Source organism: Epinephelus moara, chromosome 21 (genome assembly GCF_006386435.1).
Source record: "Epinephelus moara isolate mb chromosome 21, YSFRI_EMoa_1.0, whole genome shotgun sequence".
Lineage (NCBI taxonomy): Eukaryota > Metazoa > Chordata > Actinopteri > Perciformes > Serranidae > Epinephelus > Epinephelus moara.
The window spans coordinates 16,330,068-16,342,023 of record NC_065526.1 but is presented as its reverse complement, the minus strand read 5'-3'; the positions used below and the strand labels follow the sequence as shown (position 1 = coordinate 16,342,023).

The following is an 11,956-nucleotide window of genomic DNA, read 5'->3' as shown; positions in this document are numbered from 1 at the left end:
TTTAAAGATCGCAACCACCCAGATAACTGCCTTTTCTCCCAGCTGAGGTTGGGAAGAAGGAAGAGCTTCTTCCCTCAGGCCAGAAGGATCCTAAGTAAAGACACAGCCTATAACTGCCCTTAAGTAAACACAATGTGGGTGTCCAGTGTACAGTTGTAATAATTATAGATGCATTACACAGTATTTATTCATCATTTAACAAGGTATGATAATCATCTTTATAATAGCCATTCAAATAATGTTTATAAATAGCTGACAAACCATTAAACAAATATGTGGTCCTCATCTTTCTGTTTTAACAAATGATTTCTTTAATGCTAACAAATCATTTGGCAACCACTGAAAACCAGTACATTGTTCTGCTGGGAAACCTTTGGTTCTGGCATTCATGTGGATACCACCTGACATGTTCCACCCACCCAAACACCGTTACCCCCCTCATGTCAACAGTACTCCCCAATGGCAGTGGCCCCCCAGCAGAAAAAAACAGCCTGCCACACTACAACAACTGTTTAGAAATGGCCTGTGGAGCGTGACAGAAAGCTCAAGGTGTTGACCTGGCTTCTAAATTTCCCAGGTCCCAATCTGCTCAGGGATTCTTGTGATGTGCCGGTACCCCAAATGTACCCCTAATCCAAGGTGGGGCCTCCTTGGATCAGACGTGGCTCTGACCTGTCGAGGCATGGACACAGGATCTCTGGGAGTGTCCTGCGGTGTCTGGCACCAGTGCGCTGGCGGCAGATCCATTTAGTCCAGTGGGTTGTGAGGTGGGTTAATGGCACGTGCCACACATGCTCATTCAGATTGGGATCTGGAGAATTTGGAGGCCAGGTTGACACTTTGAGGTCTTTGTCACATTCCTTGGGCCATTCCTGAGTGATGTTTGCAGTGTGGCATGGTGCATTATCCTGCTGGGGGGGCCACTGCCATTGGGGAGTACTGTTGCCATGAGGGGGGGTACTTGGTCTGCAACGGTGTTTGAGTGGGTGGAACATGTCAGGTGGTATCCACATGAATGCCATTTATCAAAATCAATCGATAAATACAAACTCTACTCTAAACAGTAGAAAAGAAGTAAATGAAAGGATAAGAGCACAAAGTAGAATAATAAATAAATATGTTGATGATAATAAAATGATATGCCAACTAATAAAACTGTAAAACAGACCAAAATGTGTAAGTAAATAAATACGAAATGAATCAATAAATACATGGGTGAAGATCAATTAAAAATTATAAAGTGTTGTGTTGCTCTGAAAAAGGAAGAATCTGTTCCTCCACCAAAATGTGAATATGATATAACAAATGAACTTAGTTATTAATGTGGTGTGTTGTATAGAGTTTTGATGTCAAAGACAATTTTTTCCAGAAGGTGGCAGCGTATCAGCAGTTTCCAAAGATAAAGCTGCTGCACCGGAATTAAAGGGATGCTGGGAACTTGATGTTCTGTTCCCATCACACATGAGGACATCGCTCTCTAAACCTTGAACACAGTGCTCCATCATAATGGACTGTGTAGCTCTTAAAAACTGAATGACGGTGTTACAATCACTGAGTGTGTGTGCGCTTGTGCGTGTGTGTGTTCCATCTATTTAAAACCTCATTCATACTAACCTCATTAACAGACTGAAGCAGAGCCACTTCATTCATTCTATTTGTGTCTCAGAACAAATGGCAGACGTGAGCAGAGACTTGGAGCTCTGGGAGCAGGCTGCGTTCATTCTGCCACTCTGAATGCATTTGTACATCATTTTATTTGTACTGTATAATGAAAACAAGCAATGTGAACTCGGACAACTGAATATAAACATGACGTCTCAGGAGGCTGAAAGTGCTCCAGCTATCTAACCATGACATTAAACAATATCTACAAAAGCAAGAATGAAATAAACATGCATTGTTAAAGGGGAAACTGTGCTATTTTTCAGCCGCTTCTTTGTCATTGATTTCAGTGTCAGACAACGACACAAAAACGTACCTTTTATGGCAGTGACAGTGTGAGGTTGTAACATGCTCGGCAACAACATAATATAAAGAGCTGGACTTTCCAGTCAAACCCTGGACATTTCCCTGGGAGCCTGTTGTTTGCTTCCCCACGTGTACAGAGAGTGCAACAAGCAGAAACTGTAAATTTCCTGTGAAAACAGAAGTGAATTTGAAAAGACACAATGCATGTAACAGGTGAAAATCTGATGACAAAGCGTCAACATTTGAGAAGATGAAATGAAAACAAAAAAAATATCGCATGTTTTTGTGTCTATGTGACTTGTGGGAAAACAAATGTGCGAAACAGGCTGCAGTGTAACCACTCGTCACAGGCACGCCCCTTCAATTTATGTCAGCTGTGAGCACTTGTTCTTACCGCTGACCGGGTCAGATTGTTATTATGAGTGTCTTACAACATAACGCAAAGGGAAGTAAAGCATTTTTCTGCACCGTCAATCTCTTTGTGTCCAAGTCTCAGTAAAGAGAAGTCTCGTTCTGACATCTCACGAGAGGTGTGTAGTTGCAGGAAGAAAACAGTCGAAACACAAGTGAGAGTTAGAGAGAGGAGTGATGGTTTGGGGATGAAGGTCCAGGGCTCGAACCCTGCTGGGGTCGACGCAAGCAAAGGCATGCGGTCGCAAGAGGTTCTCACTGCCGAATCAAACGGGATCAGATTCCTAAAGGAGGCTTCAGGATAAGAGAGGAATCCGGAATCTGAGGTAAGTCCTCAACGTTTGCGCATCTCAAGCACGTTGTAGACGGAGTTTCCCAACGTAAAAGCGGATTCAGAGAGAGGAGTGATGGTTTGTTGTGTTGGAGTTCAGAAAGCAAATATTATTTTTATCCGAAAGATTTTCAATGTCTTGGCTCAATATTTAGCTGATTTTGACAACATAAAAAAAGTCTGCAAGATTTCAGAACAAGTCTTGTTGTGTTGTTAGTGAGATTTTAACACCTAACAGACCAGAACAAGTGAAAGGTACGGAAAAACATTTCATTCCTCTGTAGGGTTCCTTTTGTAATGTTGTCAGACACTCATAAGACAATCTGAGCTTGTAAGTGGCAAAAACAACCACTTTTAATCAATGTAAATTAATGGTGCACTACAGCCCTGAGTGATTACATTGCAGTCTGTTTCACCGCTGTAGGCTGTAGCGGTCTTGCTCAGCGCTGAACCCGTTTCAAAAATGGTTGCTCCTATTAGTCACTCAGACACAAAAACACAGAAAATAGGATCCAGATTCCAAATTTTCAATAAGTTGCGCTATTGCAATTTCTCCTGTTTGCTAACACATTTGTTATGTCAGCTTCAGGACTGTCAGCAACCCTCCCATCAAAGACGAGACTGAATCAAAGCAGAATGAAACCACAGTTTGTCCAGTTTAAAGCTGTGAAAGCCTCGGAATCAGAATCCATCAGCTGTCCAATGATTTGCTTTCAAACAAAACCAGACTGGTACTTGGAGGCATGCAACCACAAGACTGTAATGGCAGTTTTAAATCATTTTTATTGATGGCTATTAGCACCTATTCTTTCACAATCTTGTGTACGTAACAGTCCTGTCTACGTTCCACCTTTATTTGTTTAGCTTTGCTGTCCTTGTCCCTTGCTGTTATGTCTATTTATGTGTAAGTAAATTGAGAGCAATGCAATGTCAAATTCCTTGTATGTGTGCACATACTTGGCCAATAAAAGTGGTTCTGACTCTGAAGCATTGCGACTGACCAATTCCTATTCATTCACCAGCTAAATGTGAAGCCAGTGTGCTCTGTGTGGCCACAAAACCATCAGCGCTCAAGGCATATAATATTTGGCGCTCCTATCAGACTCATCATGGTGAAAAACACAACAACATGCAAGGAGAACTGAGCGTAGAGAAGATAAATGAATTATTGGAAGGTTTGAGGAAACACCCGTCTGTTTTTAGTTGAAGCTGAGAGATCAGGGATGCAGCTGTGGCAGCTAGCCATCTTACTGGTAATGAAATAATATCAGCATCAAAGCCAAACTAAGACGGTGAAGACATGCATGATGACAAACTGAGGCGTAATGATGGAAACACTTTTTTTTCTTTCTTTAGACATTTCATCATCTGGTTTGTGAACATTTTCAGAAAGTAGTTGCACTTCTTTTCTTGCCTCGGTTCAGACCTTAGAGTCCACCCACTCTGCGGAGTTTGAGCTGACTGTAAGAAGCTGACAATTCGGTCTTAAACGAGATAACGACTTTACACTAAAGAAAGGGTAAAAAAATTTCACTTGAGATCAAACTGAGTTGTATGAGGCCCGAATGAGTATGACACCACTGTCCAATAGTAAAAGAAACTGATACACACATTGATATATTTCATAACATCGCTTATCATGAGAGAAAACATGCAGCTATAAAGAGTTACAGACTCTGTCCAAATCCTGGAGCAGCAAGTTAATCAAGTTAATTTGTGACTCAAAGAAAAAGCAACCACAGCTGCTGATAGCACTGAGAATAAGTGTTTTGAATAATTGCAATAGACTTGCAACTTGGCTTTCACTTAGACCCCAATGACTCGTGACCATACTTGGACTTGAGCATATTGACTTGGAGCAACTCCCCATGGCCACAGATGAAAGATTAGGTTGTAAAAAAGAAACAAAGCGTGGCATGATTCACATCTTCTTGGCAAAGTGGCAGCACTTTCCCACAGCAGGCAATTGCATCGCATGAGCAGGAAGGGAAAGTGCAGACCAGTAGGCATACAAAAATTTGACTTATTTAGGGACTTGAAACACAAATATTAGGACTTGAACTTGACTTGGGACTTCATATCAAGACTTGCAGAAACAATGTCACTATCCCAGGTAAGGATCAGCATCAAAAAACATTAATATATCAGATTAGTTGGGAGCGGCGAGTCCTTTTCGCTTTTAATTGTGATGGACTGCCGCAGATTGTGTCTTTAACAGACTGAAATTGTAAACAGACCTGGGCGTGTATTGATACTTAGTGGTGACAGTCTTGGCAATGACCCAGTGGGTCTTGCTGTGAAGCGAATCCCACACAAACTCAGCACCAGACTGTCAGAAGCTCAGTCATCTGCCAGCTGTTCATTACTTATTTGATCACTGAGGGAAAAGCCAATGTCGCAGTGATGGAAAGCAGTTATATGGATTTCCATTTTACATCTCAAACCATTAATCCATTTCCTACAGTTGTCGGTGGAATTAGCGTCTTGGCGTTCTACAGGAAAACAGACACTCTGAGGAGAAGAAATACTGACCATAAATACAAACGATACAAGTGCTTCATCCTCCTTGACGTAAGTTTCAGAATCCTGTAACTCATCAACAGCTGAACATATTGTTCAAATCGTTTTTGACTATTTTGCAGCATTGGCCCACTATCCTGAATAACTTCTCAACATAACAAGACATCAGCAGCGTTGGATGAAGTAGTAGTAGTAGTAGAAAATGACTCAGGTAGAAGTTAAAGTCACCTGTTACAGTAAAAGTCCTAGAGTACCTGATGTTTACTGTATATGAGTATCAAAAATAATTCTATTATTAAATGTGCTTAAGTACTGAGAGTAAAAGTACAAGTTAATGCTGGTAATAAAAAAGCAACAATGAGAATTTTGAGAATCACAGTAGATTAAATTTATTTCCTCTCAACATGGACACCACCTTAAAAGTGGAGCATATATTACACCTGAAGAAAGACACGTTTTTTTTTCACAACTTACTGGATTTAAAGAAAACCTTTGACTATCCGGGGCTGATACACTACAGCAGAGCACAAATCTTTAACTCCTTCAGTCATCACTTGCCCTCTCTGCAGTCTCCAATTTTAAAATGATAGATGAGAATTGGTGCGGGTGGCACAGTGGTGCAGTGGTTAGCATTGTTGCCTCACAGCAGGAGGGTTCCTGGTTCCAATCTGAGGTGGGGGAACTCTTCTGTGTGGAGTTTGCATGTTCTCGATGTGTCAGCGGGAGAACTGTGTCTCCAGGTACTCCGGCTTCCTCCCACAGTCCAAAGACATGCATCCTAGGTTAAGTGGTGACTCTAGATTGGCTGTAAGTGTGAATGTGAGTGTGAATGGTTGTTTGTCTCTATGTGTCAGCCCTGTGATAGTCTGGCAACTTGTCCAGGATGTACCTCGCCAATCCCAATGTCAGCTAGGCTCCAGCCCCCTGCTAACAGGATAAGCGGTTACAGAAAATGAATGAATGAGGCTGAGCAAAACTGTCTTAACAAAACATATTCACATGGATACTGGAGAATACAGTGGCTTCTTCTTTACATTTACACCACCTTAAAATTTGAGCCTACATTATTTTTACAACATAAAGGATGTAAAGAACAAAAACATTTTTTTCCCTCCCTCCCATTCCTTCATTTGTCCGTCCCTTCCTCCCATCCTTCCCTATTTTGTAGTAAGTAACACATGCTTGGGGAGAAGAAGTATATATTTTTCATTTAGGAATTGTGGTGGAGTAAAATTGAAAGTTAACTAAAACTATAATAAAGTATTGTTACTTCATTACATTACAACAAAATGTGTTCAAAACTACAGACTGACTTATTTTTAGCCTAAAAAGTCAGCCAACCTACCACCGCACTGCTCTTATACTTTAATCCAATCATCTTACATTGATTAGGAGGTAGGAGGCCCGGGGTAGACCCAGAACACGCTGGAGGGAGAACATATCTCATCTGGCCTGGCCTTTTGAAATTAGTCTAGTATTGAGTGAGATCACCACAGCCAGCAGCTGCTTAACAGGCTGCAGTACGACTACTTGGGGCGATCCTTTTTGTTTAACAAGAAATTGCTATCGAGTAAAAAGTAGGTTCATTTTAATTTCATCATCAGAAAGCACACCTCATTCAGAAACAAAATAAAACTCACAAAACCGTCTTGGTTCATCTTTCCACTGTTCCAACAATAACCAACTCTTGGTTGAAATAAACCCTTAATTCACCCAGTTCAATATGCTGGCTCTATACATGCTAAATTTATAGTTGATTTAAATGGAGTCTGGTGGGTTTGGTCACAGCATTTTCTGGGCTGTTTCTGTTAAACAGAAAGGACTTTACTCATTAAAAAAAAGTCTTTCCCCGTAGGGATCCTTTTCATAATGTTGTCAGACCCTTATAATACCAATATAAGCTCAACAGCAGCATAAACAAACACTTTCAGTGGTCTTAAATTGATGGTACAAACATGTTTACAGTGGTTATGTTGCTGCAGTGCTCTCTCACTCAATACTGGACCAATTTAAAAAGTTGTTTCTATTTGTCTCTTAAATGGAAAAACATGGGACAGTTAATAACAATCTGAGCCTGTCATCGCCAAGAGCAAGCACTTTTAGTGGACGTAAATTGACGGTGCAAACTTGCCCTGATTGGTTATAATCTAATCTGTTTCGCAGGCTCGTAAAAATGTTGTTTCCATTAGTCATTTAAACACAGAAACATGGGAAAACAGCTGAATAAATTGTTCAGGTAGTTCATGATCAATTCTGCAGCAAATAATATCCTGTATAATTACTTAAACTGACAACACATCAGAGACTTCCTGATATTTTAATATAGACCACTTGTTTTATACATTTTCATGTGCTCAGGAGACTCGGACAATAGGACACGCTGTACTGGAAAGGTTTTCAAAATATATCCTGACCTGTAATTTGTAAAATGAGCTCAGAGGTTGAAATCATATATGCATATTTACGATGGAGTATTCTGGAGCCAGACAGAAAACTTGACTCGGTGGGACGTAAATTGCAATGTGTTTTTTTGCCATGGGAGACACATGCTGCAGTTGTATGGGGATTTTTCTATGCTGAGAATACCTTGTCAAGCCTTGAGTCCAACAACACACAGAATGCAACTTATGGCTTCCCAAAAAGGCACTGATAACGGAGGTGATGCTGTTGATCTCAGTTCGCGTGATGTGATTCACCCAGTGGGAGGCTTTGGGACCCTGCTGACCCCTTTGTTTCTCCCACCTTATTTGCATTATGTGTGTATCCCTTAATGTGCCCATCATGAATCCATGCAGTGCACACAACGTGCTATATATGCCGGACTGATTATATTTTATCTTGAGCTCCAGACACAGACAAGTATTCTACTCTGGAATGCAACCCTACCCTGTGGCTTCTGTTTTTAAATTAGTTTGTGGGGATTTTATTAAAAGTACATTTATTTAGGAATGTGTCTATATAAAGATGATATCACCTGAAATAATAAAGGCAGTGAAATTCAATTTTGACACTAGGCCCCTAAGTGGATAATTTCAGTATATATCCTGCTTTAGTGGATGTTCTCAAATGCATTTGGAATACAGTTACCACAAACTCAAAGCCCCAGAGTTAACCTGGAGGTTTGTGGCCACAGGGCAGTGGAGCCACTTTGACTAGTTCATAACCCAACCCTGCTGGTAAGGATATTGGTCGTTTTTATCTACATGCGTGCAAGATATTTTAGACTGGTTGGTAATATCATGCCAGTCTTAATTTTGCTCTTAGATCAGATGGATGCAAGTTAGACAGCTTCGCAAAAAACAAACAAAAAAAAGAAAGACTTATTTTCAGGCTAAATAAATTAGCCACCCTATGAGGCAGCTAACTCAGAGCTAAAGGGTAATTCAGTCGTGATCAGGACAACTTAAGTCAAAGAAAACTTTATTTCCATTTGCAGTATTACATTTGGTGGTATGGCTCTGTTCTGGGGCCTCTCCACCTTTCCTCGGGATTAGGCACAAAGCCTCTTCTATGCACCTGCTCGGAAAGCCTTAAGATGGAGAGAGCACACCTCTCTGCCCTTCCACACACGTGCTTGGAAAGCCTTAAGGCGGAGAGAGCACACCTCTCTGCCCTTCCACACGCAAACGAAGAAAGCATGAGGCAGAGAGAGCAAACCTCCCTGCCCTTCCATGCGCCTACATGGAAAGCCTAAGGCAGGGCGAGCAGCAGCAATGACCCCCAGGAACAGAACAGAGCAGCATCAGTGACAAACAGAAATGACATTGATAAGTCAGACACATCATGAAAAGGAGGAGCTGGGGTGGAGGCAGGTTGCAAAGCGGTTTGCAGAGGAAGCAGCAACAGTAGGCGGGCCAGAGCAGTTTAAATAGGGCGCCCTGAATGAGATTCGCCAATTGGTGGCAGAGAAGGGAATCATGTGATCTATCAGCTGACTCCCCTCCATCAATCAGCTGCTCCATCAGTTGATTGGGCTGTTTGAGATCAGCTGATGTAGCTGGGATGTGAGCTGATCTTGACATTGTTTCCTGCTTGAACTAATGCTATGCTCAGTGTTTAGTATTTTTCAACCTGGACCCTATTTTCCAATGTTTGGTGCCCATGTGACTAATGAAGCTCTTACTTTTCATGCTCAGGCTTGAAGTTTCTTTCTCACCCTGCATTCACTCCTTGCAAGTATGTTCACTCACTATCTCCAGGTGTCGTTGTCTGGGGTAGGTCATTTGAGTCATCAGCTGATTCACAACCAACCAACACCATCTCTAGGCCCGTTTCCACCGCAGGAACTAAGGGGTAATTTTACGGGGCCGGGGCTGTTGGTGCGTGTCTCCACCGCAGGAACCACCCCCTAAGGACAGAGTTCCGGAACTTTTACAGGGGCTAAACAAGTCCCTGCCTCGGGGTAGGTACTCAGAACGGCCCCGAAAGACTCCTGGCTGGGGCTTGGGGTTTACTTGGTGCTGATTGGATATACTCAAGGAGGGATGTGACGTGAACAGAAAGCTACAAAATAGCCGGCATTTTTAAAACTCAGCAGACGAGGGTTAGCTCGTTCATATAGCTTCCGCCGCCATGTAAAAAAAACTCACTAAATGGCCCGTGAAAAAAATATTCTTTCCAGCGGATATCTTAGTTACAACATGATTGAGCTAGCAAAGCAGTTTTGTGTTGCTATGTGTGGTATTTATTCAGTTATGGGAAATCACGATGTCTGGAAAGCATCAGTAGTGGCTGCAGCTGACAGGGACAGCTCACAACAGCATCTGTTAAAAGCCTCCCGTTGTCGGATACGACATGAAACTACTCCAGTTAGCTCAATCATGTTGTAACTAAGACATCCGCTGGAAAAAATGTTTTTTTCACGGGCCATTTACTGAGTTATTACAGACACCGCTATCGGCTAACAGCTAACAACGTCCCTACGTCGCCCCGGTCAAAATGGTCGCGCAACGATTACGTCACATCCAGAGCCCGTAACTTTACAGGAACCTTCCTCGTACTCCGCTCTCTCAGTGGAGACACGGCGGTTGAGAGAGCCGAGCAAGAGGACGTTCCTGTAGTAGTTCCTGCCCCCCAAATAGTACCGGGAACTTCTTCAGTGGAAACGGGCCTTCTGTCTGTCTATGATCTTACTGCTCCTCATTTCAAATATGGTTCTTTCTCTGCCGTGGCTCCTTCTTGCTGCCATAGCGCGCGCCCTTCACCTCCCCATCACCACCTGGTCTTCACGGATTCATTAGCCTCATACGCCTCAGTAGTCGGCAGCCTCAGAGTCAGCAGCCACCACAACCCCCACCAGTGTCTGGACTCCATGAGGGGATTTATCCTGCTGTCGCTCAGATGTCCCCCGATCACAAAATATCTCTCTCTGGTGTCCAAGCACCAAAGACTTCTGTTAAATCTTAATCAGCATAAACCATCTGTAACAGTACAGTACAGTACAGGATGCAGTATATACCTACCAAGAGCATAAGCACCATCAATTTACGTTCACTGAAAGTGTTTGTTTTTGCCTCTGACAGTCTCAGATTGTTAATGTAGTTGTCTGATAATTTATGGAAAGGTTCCCTACAGAGACAGACATTTTTGTTAAAGTGCAAGATCCATATGTTTTTAACCAGATATAGCCCCAAAATCACTATCACCGAAGCCAACAGACTCCCTTTAAATAGCCTTTGTACCGTCGTAAAACATACTTCATTTAAAGTCTAATGAAACAAAACCCTCAAAAGACACCTTGTTTTGTCTTTTCACTGTTCTAACAATCAGCAACTCTGTTTCGGTTGAAATGCTTTATTCACCCAGATGGGAAAAATGTGTTTGTCTCTATGCATGATTAAATGGAGTCTGGCGGAGTTTGTGATATCCATTTCAGGGCTGTTTCTGGTTAAACAAAAAGGATCTTACTTTTTTACACAGCGCTCTATCTCCGTAGGTGTGCTTTCCATAAATTCTTCTGGCTCTCAGAATAAAAATCAGAGGGTGTCAAAGGGCAAAACAAGCACTTTTAGTGGACATAAATTAACCAACATGCCCAGATTGATTACATTGCGGCCTATTTTGAGGCCGCTGGCTACAGCCCAGTTGTTGTTCCCGCATGGGAATGGGTCCATGGGTCCAGGCTGAAAAATATCAAACTTACCATTTAATAGCCATGTTTCATGTGAACACCTGCTGACCAAAGACAGGGAAACCGTGGCTCATAATTTTGCGGTTTGCCAAAAATGTTGGCTGAATTTTCTTCTTAAAATGCCAGTAACTATTAAAGACAAACTTTTCTGCTGGAGTAAACAGAACTGGACAGTTTATTGACCAGACCTGACTGCTGCCCACTCATGCTTTTAGTTCAGATAAAGTCTTAATTTACCCAGAATTAATTGCAAAGTAGCAACATGAGATTATAAAGAAGTCAGCCTTGAAGAACAGGATTTAGAGGTCTATCTGAATTCTGACTATTAGTTAGACCTAAGCCAACCTAACCTAGACATTGACAGAGTCTTTCTTTGTGAAACCAGACAGGATGCCCCTGATCTGTTTGACATTAACCGGCATATGAGCTTTTTCACGATTATCATCATGAGCACAGATTCCACTGAGAGCCATGCGGACAGGGCACTGTCTATGATGATGAGCCAAAAAGTATAAAGGTTTTGCGTATTCCAGAAGCTCACATCCACCCAGAAACTTTGTTGGTGCCACATTTCCCCCCCCCCCCCCCCCCCCCCC

The 11,956-nt window shown here is 42.2% G+C and overlaps 1 protein-coding gene across 1 annotated transcript in view; it reads left to right on the top strand.

Moving 5' to 3' along the window:
• The first annotated feature begins 2,559 nt into the window (after positions 1 to 2,559).
• Positions 2,560 to 11,956, top strand: part of asip2b (agouti signaling protein, nonagouti homolog (mouse) 2b) — a 34,722-nt gene continuing 25,325 nt past the window's right edge. Inside the window, exon 1 of the mRNA XM_050032597.1 lies at positions 2,560 to 2,705. The gene's annotated coding sequence lies outside the window, so the exon portion shown is untranslated. The remainder of the gene's footprint in view (positions 2,706 to 11,956) is intronic.